The sequence below is a fragment of the Gorilla gorilla genome, chromosome 2 (genome assembly GCF_029281585.2).
Source record: "Gorilla gorilla gorilla isolate KB3781 chromosome 2, NHGRI_mGorGor1-v2.1_pri, whole genome shotgun sequence".
NCBI lineage: Eukaryota > Metazoa > Chordata > Mammalia > Primates > Hominidae > Gorilla > Gorilla gorilla.
This window is the reverse complement of record NC_086017.1, coordinates 15,928,790-15,945,892: the sequence shown is the minus strand read 5'-3', so window position 1 is coordinate 15,945,892 and position 17,103 is coordinate 15,928,790. Positions and strand designations below refer to the sequence as shown.

At 36.1% G+C, this 17,103-nt stretch overlaps 1 long non-coding RNA gene across 2 annotated transcripts in view; it reads right to left on the bottom strand.

The window, feature by feature from the left end:
* Window positions 1–15,820, bottom strand: part of LOC134758025 (uncharacterized) — a 248,842-nt gene extending 233,022 nt beyond the window's left edge. For both annotated transcript variants that reach the window (XR_010132742.1, XR_010132741.1), the window contains exons 1-2: window positions 15,630–15,820; window positions 12,937–13,024 (exon numbers count right to left, since the gene is read on the bottom strand). This is a non-coding gene — a long non-coding RNA (uncharacterized lncRNA). The remainder of the gene's footprint in view (window positions 1–12,936; window positions 13,025–15,629) is intronic.
* Between the last annotated feature and the right edge of the window lie 1,283 nt (window positions 15,821–17,103).

Genomic DNA, 17,103 nt, shown 5'->3' with positions numbered 1-17,103 from the left:
AGAACAGGCTGATGGCCCTGCATTCAGCAATAAAACAAGGGAAGACCCAGACTTTTAGCTATTGCCTAGGAAAGGTAGTCGGCCTCTAAGAACAAACGCAAGAATAACAGCTACCTTTAATTGAACATTCAGTAGTTCTAGGCATCTCATGTTCTTTCTAGTCTCACAGAAATCTTCAGGATGGGCATTATAATCTCCATTTTACACGGAAAGTAATTAAAGCTAAAGAAACAATTGAATTACACAGCTGGGAATCCAGTAACAGCTAAGCTTGTATTTATACCCAGGTCTGTGAGACGGCAAAACTAGTGCTCATTCTTCTATATTACACTGACTAGCCATACAATGAGTTTGAATTGTTCCTTTCTGACATTTTAATTTTTACAGAACTATCTCTTTCTTTTTCCTATAAGAGCGAGTCATGTAATTTTTAAAGAAAAGGAATTGTACGCTTTGGGGGCAAGATTCTGAGGAAGTAAATTCCTGTGGACAGGTGTCCTCTTCTTAAGCTAATCTTGAGTGAGAGTGTTTAGAAACACAGAAAATACTGTTGTGGTGGCTTTTAAATGCTAACTACATATGGTTAATTTTAGAAGGCTGTAGTGGGGGCTAAAAAAGTGGACAACCAGATTTTGGAACCTGACAGTTGGCCTGAGGCCTTATATTGTAGGAGGTTTTATTTCTCCAATAAACCCAATTCTCCCTGGCAAATTCCTTCCTTAAGTTAGATGTTTGGGCCCTAATATTTTTGCCGCTGCAGAAACTCAACTTATATAAGCTAATGGAAAAATTGGATAAGCCATATGAAATTCCACATCACCACCAATATCTTAAGAAATGCATCTGTTTCTAAAGATAGTTGAAGGGCAGCTGTTGAGTGGAGAAAACTAACCTTTGATTATGCATTATCAAAGACTGACTTAGAGAAATGAATAAACTTGACAGCAGCCAACTTTAAGGCTAATCTTGCGTTGTACTAAGACAAATAACAAAAGAAATGGAAAAGGGCTTTTGTGACTTCTGTTTCCAAATAACATTAACAGACAAACTTAAATTTCATATTTGCCCAGGATAGACTGGTAGGATCTACAGGCTACATGCACCTGAAGATTACAGATCAATCAGGGTGATCATCATTAATATAGTGCCCATGGAGAGAGGATCAATATTCTGGCTCTCATATTTGTTGTAATTTATGCTAATGGCTGTCAGTGGACTTGCTTAATAATTGGACTATAACATTAATGAACTGTTATTGATTTACTGTGATACCTGAGGCTATAAAATTATAATTTACGAATAGTTATTGAGTAAAGGATGGAGTCAGAAATTACATACTGATAGTGGCCCAAAGTGCATACGTAATATGAAGATGTAATAATAATATGGAGATAATCTAAATAAAGAAACTAAGGAGATGTAGCAAGTTGGAAACATGGAAACCCATCAACTTTAAGGGAACACCACAGCTCTATTTAGATAGAGACTGATACCCCCAGGGAAAAAGGTGAATATCTTGAGATTGCCTAAAACTGGCATCCCAGGACTAGAGTAGTTCAGTGGGCAATGGAGGCAGTTAGACAAGGTCTTGGAGTGCTTGGTTGTGTGTGCTGCCATTTGCAATGGCAGTTTCATCTTGAGGTTGGCTGTCCTCATGAGAGTAAGATGATTTTCAGCAGGAATTGGGTTTGTAAACTTGTTTCACATGTAGTAAGAGAGAATATGTCACTTCCCGCAGTCTTTAAATGGAAGCCCTGAACTTGCTGATTGGCTCACTTGTGATTATTCCCTGGGCCCAGCAGAATAACATGTACTGAAGAAAACTTAGGCTTGGGTTACCTGAACCAATGATGATTACAAAGGGATGCTACTATGTTGACAAATTTTGACAAATCAAATTTCACCCTTGTGGAAGTGGGTTCAACCTCATCAACAACATATGGCTATGGGCTGTCGATTTCAAAAACTGCATTTTATAATGGTAAAAACATCATCTCTTTTTATTCTCTAAAACTCAAATATATTTGATAGAAACATAAAGAAGGGAGTAGTGAGATGGGAGATATTGACTGTATAGGAGTAATTAACATCTGAAGGATAGTTTCCATTACATGACAGATGAGTAAGAATGCTATTTCTCCCAACAATGTTAAATTCATACATTCATACACACTTGCATACATACATACAAACATACATACACGTGGAAGTTTAAGTATGTTCAGATATCTCAAATATCTTAATTGATATTTTTTAAGGATTTCTGTGTCCCCCAGTTGATATGAGGATTTATTAGTGAATAACCTCATCGGTTTAAAAAAAGATATGAATAGCCTACATTTCTGGGAATAATCACTTGAATAAAAGAGAGATATCCACTCAAATTAATTTACAAATATAACCTAGTATAACTTAGTTACATTCCGCAGGAGACATTTAGGGAGGTTTTCCCTTACAGCCCATATTAGTAAACACACGAATGTGACTGTATCATGATTAGTTTTTCCCTACGTATTTCAATTTGTGATATGGGATTCAAGGACAGACAGAAAAAATGATTAATTTCTTCTTAAATTTTTATCAAACTCTCAATATATGGTCCCTAGGTCAAGCTGTCATATGATTAAGTTGGTAAAATTGGGAGTTCATGGAGGCTATAGTAGAGCCAGATCTTTCCCAATTCTGGAAGTAATCATCTAAAAACAAACTTCTCAGAATAGTATAGTACATCTACCCCCTGGGATTAGCCAACCAATCTCAACTGAATATACTGAGAATGAAATCAGCACTTATTAAGTATTAACAAGTGGGGATTAAGCCATTTTGCTCTTTGGTTAAATAAAGATTGTGTAGAATGTAAAAACAAAAACAAAAAGCAAATACTAGCAAAGTGAGGTGACAACCCTAGTAGAATTCCTAGTGAGCTACAAAGAATCTTAAAATAATTGTATTACACAACCAATTTTGATCTCTCTTTTATTTTACCGAAGATCTTTAGCTTAGCTATTAGGATGAATAATGAATGCTCTATTTCTGTAATTATTTATTAAACATATGTTTTAAGGAACTATACCAGATATTGGGGGAGAGGTATAAACAAATTATTTGGTTACATAGAATTTAGAGTTTACTGGAGGAGACAATTCTTAAACAAGATCACTAGCCAGTTAACCAATTGCAATGGGTAGTGTTAAAGGAAAGCTGAAAGTATTGTAAGTCAGTATGGCATAAAAATACAGTTTAGACTGAGGGCAGGAAGAAGAAGAAGAACTCTTAGAAAGAGTGAAATTTAAGCTGAATAAAAAAGAATAATGAATAAATAATAACAACTCAAGGTTAGAGTTCAGGTGAAATGCAATCCATGAAAATAAAATGGCACAATTATTTTAACAGTTTTCAAAACATTGAATACTCCAAAAGTGACCAACTAAATATATTTAGTATCATTGTGAATTCATGGAGTTAAACATATGTGCTTCAATCCATTAAAGTTTTTACCTTTTCAGCTCATAAATCAAGAAGAAATGATAGAATTGGAATATTATCCAGCAACTCTTAATTAATTAATGGATAGTGACATTGATTAGCAATGTCTGCTAATAGCACAAATGGAGATAACCAGACATCACAGGTCTCATATGAAGTATTCTTGCCAAAAAGTCAACCTAAATATAGATTCAAATGGCAAGTTACACAAAATACAGGAGACAGAATAAAATATTAAAGGACAGGATAGGGATTCAATCAGCCAAATCTACAGTATGGAAACCTCTACAGGATAAACGATCTGGTTTCTTAAACAAATAGATTTCAAAGAAAAACAAAGAGAGATGCAAAGGAAACTGATAGTTAAAAGAATCACAACCCATGGAACTTATTTAGATCAAGATTCAAACAATCTTAAAACACAAAATAAATTTTATGATGACATTTAAAAGACGATTGGATATTTGATAATATTAAAATTATTGTTAATTGTTAAAAAATAATAAAATTGCATGTCCAAAGGTCCTTAAATGGGAAAGAGAATGGGAACAATTTAATCAAGGGCATGGCATAATTTAGACAAGGTGATTTTTTTCTTGATTTATTATCCTATGATGATCTCTCTCCACTTTATTTCAGAAGTCATACCAACCTGTATTCAGGAATCCCATACACGCTAAATAACAGATCAGGTATTTTAAGTTAAAAAAAAAAGAATTCACTTGCAAAGTCTGGAATGTTGTAGTTAGACTAGATGAGAAAAATAAGAAGCTATTCTGATGAACTTCTAATACAAAGTTTTACTTGTGATGAATTTTCAATTTGTATGGAATATACCTTTAAAATATTTCTATTAGTATAGCCAATATGGATAAGAATAGGGGTTCCTCAAGAAATTAAAAATAGAACTACTATATGATCTAGCACTCCCACTACAGGGTATATATACAAAGGAAATGAGATCAGTATGTTAAAGAGATAGCTGCACTCCTATGTTTATTTCCACATCATTCCCAATATCATGGTATAGGATCAACCTAAGTGTCCATCAGTGGATAAAGGCATAGAGATGATGTGGTGTATATTCATTGTGGAATACTATTTAGCCGTAAGAAATAAGACAATCCTGTCATTTGTGATAACCTGTATGACCCTGGAGAACATTATGTTAAATGAGATAAGCAAGGCATAGAAAGACAAGTACCACATTATCTCACTCATACTTGGAATCTAAAAAGGGTGATCTCATAGAAGTAGGCAGTAGGATGGTGGTTACCAGAAGGTGGAGTAGAGGGGAGGGAGGGTTGGGAACATGTTGGTCAAAGAATACATAATTACAGTCAAATAGAAGGAATAAGGTCAAGAGCTCTATTGTGCAGCAGGGTGCCTGTAGGGAATGACGACATATTGTACTCTTGAAAAACACAAAAATGGTGGATGTTGTGCCCTCACCACAGAAACAATAACTATGCGAGGTCATGCATTTGTTAATTAGCTATATTTAACCACTCTGCAATGCATATAGACTTCAAAACATCATTTTGTACACAATAAATACATACAATTTCATCTACCAACTTAAAAAAAAAGTTTCTAATTCTGTCTATTGAAAATACCCAGAATCAGAGTCAAATCAGTAGCAAAACTCATAACACTGGGAGTATGGCCTCTGCCATTTCTGATAAAAGGAACTGGGGAGCTTTAGAGAAATAGCTGGGGTAGAGAAATTACAAGATAGGCCTGGAGAATATGCTTAAATCAGAAACCAAGGAAATTATTGAAACTACTAAGGTATGTTAAAGAACTCAGCATCTAATGTAAAGAGATTTCCTATGGCCCAAGATAAGAATTTGAGCACAAATAAGAATAATTGCAATTATTGAAATACATCAGGTATTTTACAATTCTTAAGTTCAAAATAATAAAAACGAGAGAATTTTTTTTCTCATTTTGGAGAGGAATGATAGTGAACCAACTTATCATTTCAAAACTGGTAAAGAAAACATGAGTTGGGACAAATTAGGGGACTCAATCAAACATTTAACCCATCCTACTTATATGAACTATATGCTAGGGTAGCCAGATACTTAATTAGAGGATGTTTTCTTCATAGATTGGAGTAATTTAGGCAGCTAGAGCTTTAATGTAAACAGTATACTACCATATATGGTAATAATAATTGCACCCAAGAATTAATGAGTGCTTTACTAGGTACAGGGCACTGTACTAAACATGATGTGTATGTCATATTCTTCAGACTCTATCACAAACTGTAGGTTAAAACCATTATAAAAGTGAGAAAACTGTCATTTAGAGAATGTGTCCCATACATCCGTGAAATACTTGAATTGTGAATTAAATCATTCAACCCAGGTTATCTTACTCAGCGGCCTGCCTTTTTAACTATCTTGAATACCTATGATTGAAACAAGTCAAGAAAGTTAGGAAAGAAGGAGAAGTAGTGCCTATCCCTCTCTTTGGGGATAAAGAGAGGTTTTCAGGAAGAAGTGATGCCTAAGCTAAGATATAATGGATAGTAGTATTTATTCACAAAGGAGTGAGGGAGAACATAGAAAGAGCATTCTACACAGAAGGAGCATCTAGAATCAAGGCCTGCTAGCTTGAGAAAAGATGACATATCAGTCAGTTACTGTTATGCAACAAACCACCCCAGACATCAGTGGTACTTAGCAGCAAACCTTTATTCTTTTTGCATACGTGGGGTTCATCTAATCGATGTTATGCAATGCTGGTATTGGCTCGGACTGATCATGTGTCTATGGGTCTCTGCTCCGTGTATCTCTCATCATTCACCTGGTACAAGGCCTTTCTCTTAGCAATGGCTGAAGAATAGGCAGGAATATAGAAGCAAGTCAGTGCTTGAGAACTAGAGAGAGAAACAGTGCACCATCACTTCTGCATCGGTCTGTCTGTTGGCCAAAGTTATCAGAGGATTGAATGCAATGGTAGAGAATGACACTAAAACCAGAGAAGGCACTGTAGTTTCATTGAGAGGGTGTAGATAAGCGAAAGGGTGAATAGTCAGGGCAATCACGAATGCAAATATAATGCACACAGCTAGGAACTGAAAGTGGGCATAATAGCTGCCACTAGAGATGCTGGGGAGCTTACAAGCAAAACAACTGTAGAATTTAGCCTAAAGCCTATGTTAGTGATGTTTGTAGGGAAATGCAAGATGATAATATTAATGCCACTACACTGGAGCAGTTTCCTCTTTGCAATATCCAGAGTCCTTCTTTTTCCTCTCATCTTGTAATGGTCATCCTGAAAATTTATTTCTCAAATTTGTAAATTCTCTAGAAACCAAGGTGTCCCTGAGGCCACTGCACCACTGATGCACTTGACTGTGTACTGCTGATCAGTGTCTCTGTTCTTCTACTTTTACTAAATGACTCTCAGTGTGTACCAAAGTGATGGGAAGAGGAAACAGTATTTTCTGTTTCAATGGTGTGCACACTATCCTCTAATTCAGAAACTTTCAGCCTCTTGTCACAGAGCCAGTTCTCCTGACCACACACCTTAGTTTGAAAATGACAACATACCGCCTGTTTCTAATCACTTCAGTTAGGGAAGGTGCTCTTTGATTTTATCTAAATTACAGTGCCCAAAGTGTAATGAATTTGCTCTCCCTTTCCAGTTGTCACAGGGAAAACCAGCTTAGAGAGTGTGGGAGAGGTTTAAAGCTTAGAATGAGGAAGATTCAGTCAAGTGTCATTTTCAGAGGGAAAATACATTTTTCCCTAGTCACAGTCAGGCTTTCAATTCTGGAAATTCTAAAAGTATTTCCATGTAAGACACTTAATTACATTATTATTATTATTATTATTTATTTGCCCTAATGATTTCAAAATATCCAGAGATGAATGGAATTCCTTTTTCAGAAATCACAATAAACACCTAAAATTTTTCCATCTTTGTAATTCAAGCTGATTCTGTGATATTCTATCATTATTTGTGATTTGAGGGTGGAGAAAAAGTCTCTGAAGCAAAAATTGTTTTTTAACCAAAAATTATTTCACGTTATTGTTTGTGAGAGCAAGAGAGTACAGACATATAGGATTGGATTTAAGAACTGGTTTCTTATGGGCTACGGAGCCATGGACAGACAGGTTAGAATCTTAATATACATATTAACAAGTGAAGAAAGCCAATCTGAAAAGACTACATACTATGTGATTCCAACTTTGTGATATCCTGGAAAACGCAAAACTATGGAGCCAGTAAGAGGACCAGTGGTGACCAGAGATTGGTTAAGCACAAAGGAATTTTTGGGCAGTGAAAATACTCTATATGATACCATAATGGTGGATACATGTCATTATACATGTGTCGAAACCCATAAAATGTGCAACACCAAGAGTGAATCCTAGTATCATCTATGGACTTTTGGTGATACTGATGTATTAATACATGTTTATCAATTGTAACAAAAGTACCCACTCTAGTGGGGGATGTTGATAGTTGGGGAGACTGTGCAGTGGTGGGGGAAGGAGATACATGGAAAACCTTGGTACTTTATTCTCAGTTATGCTGTGAACCTAAAACTATTCTTAAAAAAATTAAGTCTTGAAAATGGTTACTTTGAAGTTACATAAAAATTCGTAATATATGTAAATACAAATAGTAAGAAAAGAAAAAAATAGTATCAGACATTTTCAAGTACATAACTCAAACAATACTAAAATATAATGTAAAGTGAAACCTGAATAAAACTTAAATCCTCATCTTTTTGTGAAATTTATTTGGACCAATTTTCTTGACTAATAACCAATACTTTACACAGAATATATCAGTTTATTTAAATGTGCTTCTTTTCACTTTTTTTTTTCATCTCAAGACACTTTAATCTAACCATTCCCCTTTAAAGTTCGATATGCCTTCTGGCCGGGCATGGTGGCTCACGCTTGTAATCCCAGCATTTTGGGAGGTGGTGGCAGGTGGATCACTTGAGGTCAGGAGCTCAAGACCAGCCTGGCCAACATGGCGAAACCCTGTCTTTACTGAAAACAAAACAAAACAAAACAAAAATTAGCCGGGTGTGGTGGCGCATGCTTGCAGTCCCAACTACTCAAGAGGTTGAGGCTGGAGAATCACTTGAACCCAGGAGGCAGAGGTTGCAGTGAGCCGAGATTGCACCACTGCACTCCAGCCTGGGCAACAGAAAAAAGACTCCGTTTCAAAAAATGAAATGAAATGAAATAAAATAAAATAATATAAAATAAAAAAAGCTTGATATGCCTTTGAAAATCTCTTTTGATCTTCAGATACTTCCTCTATCCCTTTAATTTCCTTATAATTTACCTGTTGAAGAATGTCAGTAGCGTAGCCAATCTATTTTCTCAGTTGGGATCTTGCTGACTGCGCAATCATGGTGTAGAGCAACATGTTCCCCTGTCCTCTGCATTTCTTGCAAATTGGCAGATGAATCAAGGGACTTGGTCAGAATCAAGTTCAATTTCTTTGGCAAGATTGATTATAGGTGGTCATTTTGGAAAACAGCTTGGCAGTTCCTCAGTGAAGTTAAATATAGAGTTTTCATATGACTCCATTAATTCACTTCTAGGCATATACTCAAGAAAATTGAAAATGTATGTCCAAATGTACATCCACATATATGTACATTTTGTAGAAAATATACATAGCAGCATTATTCATAATATTCAAAAAAAGTGAAAAACCTCAAATATCTATCAACTGATGAATGGTTAAACAAACAAAAGTGGCATATCCTTACAGTAGAATATGTTCAGTCACAAAAAGTGAAGTCCTGATCCATGCCACAACATGGATAATTTACGCTAAGTGAAAGAAGCCAGTCACCAAGGTCACAAAATTGTGTGGTTCCAATTAAATGAAATATCCAGAATAGGCAAATCTCTAGAAACAGAATACAGATTCGTGATTGCTGGGGTTAGGGGGTGGAGACTGAGAGGGGCTGCTAATGGAAAACAGGTTTCTCCTTGGGGGGTGAAAATATTCTGGAATGAGATGATGGTTCACAACTTTATGAATACACTAAATACTAAATGCATTCCAAAAGGTGAATTTTGGGTATGTGAATCATAGCTCAACTTAAAAAAAAGATGGTGTCACAGGAAGTGCATAATGCTTTAATGGCTTTTTAATGATTTTAGTGTGTTTTGATGCTTGAAATCTGGAACCATTAATTCATTGGGGATTGCAAAGTGGTGATATTTTTAAAATAAATTTTAAAATAAATTTTTATTTTTATTTTTTTAAATAAAATTTTTTTACAAATAAATATTTTAAATTTATTTAAAATATTTAAAATTATTTTAAAAATAAATATTTATATTTATTTTTATTTTTAAAATAAATTATCAATTTTTAAAATAAATAATTGAGATTCTATCATCCTTCAAAAAAAACCAGTTAGTATATGTGTGAACCACACACACACACACACACACACAATTATTAATCCACAAATGGAAACCTGCCCAATAGATTGTAATCTGTTGCAAGTATTATCCTTTTTAAAGTTCATATGATCTCATCTTTGGCCAGTGGGAACCTCTACAAATAGGCTCCTAAGTTCATTTGACATAGTAGTTTTTATTTTATATAGCTTCCTCATTCATTTTGTACATTTTCTGTGTTAAAACTGGAATCAGCCATTTCCCCAATAATTCTTGATTTCTTGCAGCAGGAAATGGTATTAAAAAAAAACACAGTCTCTTGAGAATGGGACATGATGACGATGGCGGTTTTGTCGACTAGAAAAGGGGGAAATGTGGGGAAAAGAAAGAGAGATCAGATTGTTACTGTGTCTGTGTAGAAAGAAGTAGACATAGGAGACTCCATTTTGTTCTGTACTAAGAAAAATTCTTCTGCCTTGGGATGCTGTTAATCTATAACCTTACCCCCAACCCCGTGCTCTCTGAAACATGTGCTGTGTCCACTCAGGGTTAAATGGATTAAGGGCTGTGCAGGGTGTGCTTTGTTAAACAGATGCTTGAAGGCAGCATGCTCCTTAAGAGTCATCACCACTCCCTAATCTCAAGTACCCAGGGACACAAACGCTGTGGAAGGCGGCAGGGCCCTCTGCCTAGGAAAACCAGAGACCCTTGTTCACATGTTTATCTGCTGACCTTCCCTCCACTATTGTCCTATGACCCTGCCAAATCCCCCTCTCCGAGAAACACCCAAGAATGATCAATAAATCCAAAAAAAAAAAAAAAAAAAAACCACAGTCTGAACTCTTAAGATGCTCAGTGTCACTGGGTTGGTTGAGGTTTCAGAACTCTTTCAGGATATATATATGCGTATAGAGAGAGAGAGAGAGAAAGAGAGAGTACATATCTTTATCTTTGTATATAATACATATCTGTGGTGTGTGTATGTATATATATGTCTATGTGCGTATACATACACATACATTTTCCTAATATCTTCCTATATAATACATACCTGTGGTGTGTGTGTATATATATGTGTGTATGTGTGATATGTGTATATATCAGCGCTCTGTGTCTAGCTAAAGGATTGTAAACGCACCAGTCAGCACTCTGTAAAATGGACCAATCAGCAGTCTGTAAAATGGACCAATCAGCAGGATGTGGGCAGGGCCAAATAAGGGAATAAAAGCTTGCCACCCAAGCCAGCAGCAGCAACCCACTCGAGTCCCCTTCCACACTGTAGAATCTCTGTTCTTTTGCTCTTCACAATGAATCTTGCTGCTGCTCACTCTTTGGGTCTGCACCACCTTTAAGAGCTGTACCACTTGCCACGAAGGTCTGTGGCTTCATTCTTGAAGTCAGCGAGACCACGAACCCACCAGAAGTATATATATCCTATATAACACAGGTATGTGTTATATAGGAAGATAAAGATATGTACTCTTATAATATACTTTAACTATATATAATTGATATATATGACCTATACTCAAATATTAAATTTAAAATACATCTTGAGTTCACTTAATATTTCTATTTATTTTTTCAATTTTCTTCTTTTGTTGAGATAGGGTCTCCTTCTGTCACATAAGCTGGAGTGCAGTGGCTTGGTCATAGCTCCCTGCAGCCTTGAACTCCTGGGCTCAAGCAGTCCTACCCACTTAGCCTCCTAAGAAGCTAGGACGACCGGTGCATGCCACTGTGCCTGGCTAATTTTTGAAATTTTTTTGTAGAGACAGAGTCTTGCTCTGCTGCCCAGGCCAGCCTTGAACTCCTGACCTCAAGCTGTTCTCCCCCATCAACCTCCCGAAGTGTTGGGATTACAGGTGTGAGCCACCATGCCCAGGTCTAATATTGCTATTTAAAACACAAGGCTACAGGATTTAACTCTGCCTCTTGTATCTCACATCTGTGTCTCCTTTTTTATACATCTGCAATGTGAAATATGGTTTACTTGGACACAGACAATGGTAGAAGTAAAATATCTAATAATTACTCATTTACTTTTTTCTATATTATACTCAGAACCATTTCAGAATAATATACTAATAGTGCTGCCATCAATCAAATTCCTAAGAAAAAACAGAACATTTTGGATCTGCATCCTCCAATCTCTTCCTCATCCATTTGTGGTTATATCATATATATCATATCATATATATATATATATATATATATATAGTCTGAACATGCAGCTCCTTCACTGATGACTTTAAACAAACAGGAAAATGTAGAAAAACTGTGATTTATATTATGTATTCATACATCATATATTTCCTTAATGTCTTTTTACTCATTATTAAACATCATGCTCCACTTATCATCTGCTGGTGGACAAGCATATCTGGTATTGACGGGTGAAGCCAGCTGGGCTTCTGGGTTGGGTGGGGACTTGGAGAAGTTTTCTGTCTAGCTAGAGGATTGTAAATGCACCAATCAGCGCTCTGTGTCTAGCTAAAGGATTGTAAATGCACCAATCAGCACTCTGTAAAAATGCACCAATCAGCACACTGTGTCTAGCTAAAGGACTGCAAACGCACCAGTCAGTGCTCTGTGTCTAGCTAAAGGATTGTAAATGCATCAATCAGCACTTTGTAAAAACACAGCAATCAGCGCTCTGTGTCTAGCTAAAGGATTGTAAATGCACCAATCATTACTCTGTAAAACGGACCAATCAGCACTCTGTAAAATGGACCAATCAGCAGGATGTGGGAGGGGCCAAATAAGGGAATAAAAGCTGACCACCCAAGCCAGCAGCAGCAACCCGCTTGAGTCCCCTTCCACACTGCGGAAGCTTTGTTCTTTTGCTCTTCACAATGAATCTTGCTGCTGCTCACTCTTTGGGTCCACACCACCTTTAAGAGCTGTAACACTCACCATGAAGGTCTGTGGCTTCATTCTTGAAGTCAGCAAGACCATGAACCCACCAGCAGGAAGAAACTACAGACATATCTGAACATCTGAAGGAACAAACTCCAGACACACCATCTTTAAGAGCTGTAACACTCACCACGAGGGTCCTCAGCTTCATTCTTAAAGTCAGTGAGACCAAGAACCCACCGGAAGGAATAAATTCTGGACACAGTATGTTTTATCATCTGTAGGAAAGATATTTTACATCTTAATATCTTTGTTCCTTATGATAACTTGGTATGGCATTTGACCTCAAAATAATATTCTGTGAAATATTTTTATGTGAATGAGTTGTCCTGAACCTTTGGAAGGGGGCATATCTCAGAGTATCATTTAAAAAATTTTTTTTGGTAATCGACACACAATAACTTGTACATATTTTGGGATAAGAGTGATGTTGTGGTATATATAATGTATAGTGATCAAACCAGGATAATTAGCATATCCATCATCTCAAATGTTTATCATTTCTTTGTGTGGGGAACAGTCTATATTCTCCTCCTAGCTGTTGGAAACTATGTATTATTGTTAACTATAGTCCTCCTACAGTGCTATAGAACCCTGGAACTTATTTCTCCTGTCTAGTACTTTTGTAATTCTTTAGCAAACCTCTCCCTAATCCCCTTCCCTTTCCCCCTTCCGGCCTCTAGTATTCTCTGTTCTACTTATTTATTCTATGAGATCAGTGTTTTTTAGCTTCCACATATGAGTGAGAACATCCAGGGTTTAACTCTCTGTTCCTAACTTGTTTCATTTAACATAATGTCCCTCAGTTGTATTCATGTTGCCGTGAATGACAGAATTGCATTTTTTAAGGTTGAATAGTATTCCATTGTGTATATTAATATACACCACATTTTCTTTATCCATTCATCTGTTGTCAGATACTTAAGTTGATTCTATATCTTGGCTATTGTGACTACTGCTGCAATAAACATGGAGGTATTGCGACTACTGCTGTAATAAATATGGAGGTGTATCTTTTTGATATACTGATTTCCTTTCCTTTAGACAAAAGCCCAGTAGAGGGATTGCTGGATCACTTCTAACTTCACAGAGGTTGCTCTTCTGTGATACGTGCACAGTGTTCAAAAACATGAGCGCTCACTGGCTGTGTTCTTCTCTGGACTTTGATCTAGACCTTCTTTATCCTTTTTTTTTTGTCCTTGTTCTGCTCAATATTGATTCCAAGCCAGCTGTTTCTTTTCAATTTGAGGCCCTGTCCTGGCAGGGAGTGCTGAAAGGTAAGTTTTGAAAGTCCATGGCCTGCTGTGAACTCGTGGGCTCTTTTGTTTACCCTTTCCTGGAGATGCCAAAACTCTCAGTGTCGGCTGTTGTTGACTCAGGCACATGTTGGCCTGCCTGAGTCCCAGCTGGCTTTTTTGGATTTCTCTGTTTTCAGAATTCTCAGGTTCCATCAGACACCCCATTACTTTCCTCCACATTTTACTACCATGAAGTTTTTATGAATATTGACAGTTGCCTTTATCCACAATATTTTGGAAGTTTTGAAAACCCTTTCACTTGTTTTATTTATAAATGATATTATGAGGCTTTTGGTTTTGTTATTTATCAGTCAAGTATGTTTTAATATAAGGATTTAGAGAGTTTTTAGCAAACAACGCCACCGTGGTTTCCATCTTCCCAGAATACTGCTTATTGGTTTCTGAAAGATCCAACTTATTTAGAAAGAACTCTAACAGTATATGTGCAAAAATAATCACTTAGAAATAACTGGAAAAACTAAATTTCTTCAAATGCCCATATTACAAATTTATCTGACCATAACTTTGTGAAAATAGTTGGAATTTTAAACAATCTCTAGAAGGACAATCATTCTTTGAATTCCTATTGACTATGTAAGTATAATATGATCACCTCTAGATAATCTAATCAGCGATATCATGTGATTTACTCGGTATAGTGACATATCTGGAAACTACCCATTGTAAGATTGATCACGTTTTCTGTACTGGGAAAAGTTACTGTACCGTTACAGAAAAGTTTCAGAACAATCTTTTAATCTTCCCAAAATCATAAGGCTTAGCTCTGAATAAAACCTTTTTTATTTCCACGTTCCTTCAGAGATTTTTGTTTGTGTGCTCTGGTTTAAGTCTTAGTATCGAATAGCTTTATTAGATGAAATTTGACTGAGTTCCCCATTCTACAGAGTTATTCGTACACTTTCAGCAAACATGATAGAAAGAAAAGTGGTTGTGTAAAAGAAAGAGTGGACTCACTTCCTCAAATCTGAATTTACCCTTCTGTAAAATACAAAGGACAAAAAAATGAAATAATTAGCATCGGACTTCTGACTAGAAATTTAAAAAGAATGTGATTTGTTAAATATTAAATAATATAAATTCCAGTAACGTCTGCAAGTAATACTACTTCTGCTAATATTGGAATTTTTCATATTTCATGTTTATGCTAAACTCTTTTTAAAAGACTTCTTTTTGTAAATATGTTGTCATTTTTTTTCTGTGGTACCGACTGATTAAAAATGGGGCATTTTTAATTCACCTGCTACTAAAAATGTGTCTTATGTTTCTGTGGAAACTTCCATGAGGAATTCAGGAAACATTAGAACTATCAAACTTACCACAGCATGGAAACATGAGGGCATTTTACATTTTGTGAATGCCATCACAGGAAGTCAACAGCCACGGCTGTAATTGCGATTTAAATAGGATTCTTTTTCTATATTTTACCATGAAATCTCAATCTGCCCACTATTTTCTATTTTCTACTGGAGTATAAAGACAGGTCAAATGAATTTCTTTGACTTACCTTGAGTTCTATTCCATTCCTCTTCTATTCTGCTCCTATTTGCCTTGTCTAATCGGTGATCCACACACATTCTGCCTCTTTGTATATCTCAGCAAAGACCTTTCTTCCAGTTGCTGTACAAATATTGCCAAGTCGTTTCCATGTAAAGACAGATTCCACAAGAAGAATTTCTGGGCAAGTTATCACACAGTTCCAGGACTGGGGAATGGAAGAAAAAGCCATTACAGGCTGAGGATTTGAGCAGCGATGGTACAAGCCCTCCAGGCCCATGCAGACTGTTAATGAGACAAGTTATACAGTGGTTTCTCTGCTGCAGTAGTCATTGGAGTGAATTGTTAAAAGGGAACACTTCTGGTTTGGTTTTGCATGGCAGCTAATAATGGCAAAAAACGTCCCTTCTTTTTAAGTTCAGGTTTGTAAACTTATGAAAAAAATAGACAAAAAAATTAATGGATGAGTTTGCCTATATACCTTGCACCCAGTAAAATTAAGTTCCCCAAGTGGAAATATTAGGGATGTGTTAGATGTAAAACTAGAGAGAATGATGGAGCTAGCCCCCAAGGACAAGGCACTGGCGGGTTAGCCCCATCATTCTCTTTGGGGTTTAGTGAAGGGAGGTTGGACTATCTTCCATAAACAGACTCTTTGAGCAAATGTAATCTTGCTTTATGTACAGTGATAAGCATTGAGTTGAATTCTATTCCACCTATTAAACAAAATCTGTAAGGGGAAAAATGTAAGTTGATGTAAATTTTTAAAAATATGAAGCTCAACATTCAGTAAGCTGTTGCATATATTTAAATAACTTATCACTGATCTGAACTTTGCAGTCATAAGGAATATACCTTATCGTGGTATTTAACTTGAAAGTGCAAGGGAACACAGCAAAAGCTTCTTCATTTTTAACCAGTTGGATGCCACCATTTTTCCTATTAGAACTTTTTCAAGTTCTCTTACAAACCACTTAGGATTTGATGACTACAAAAATTCTTTATATCAAGTTTTGTAACGAAATTCTGAAGGAGAAATGTTCCTTTGTTTTCTTTTTAATTTTGAATCACAGTACACACATCAACTGGGAATCAGAGATGTTCTTCAACTAAGTTCATTTAAGTTACTGCGGCAGCTGATCTTCCATTGGAAGGGATCAGCCCACAAAAGCAACAAAATTTGAGCCAGGAACAAACGTATTATAGAATCTCCAGGCTCCAACCTTGCAAATTTTCTTTTGCACAACCTCTGTGGCTTACATTACTAATCTGTCTCTAAGCATTAACTCTATTCATCAAGAGCAAAACATTGTTATTCAGCATTCTCTTGAAATGTCATTATCTTGTCCAGGTCAGATAAACTTGGATAAAATCTTCTTTCAGGAATTTTTGTAGTGCTCAGTTTCCCACAGAAAGTGCATCCTCAGTACCTAGACGTAGATTTAAGGTGTCTAAATTGCTTTATTACTTCAAAGTGTTTCTTA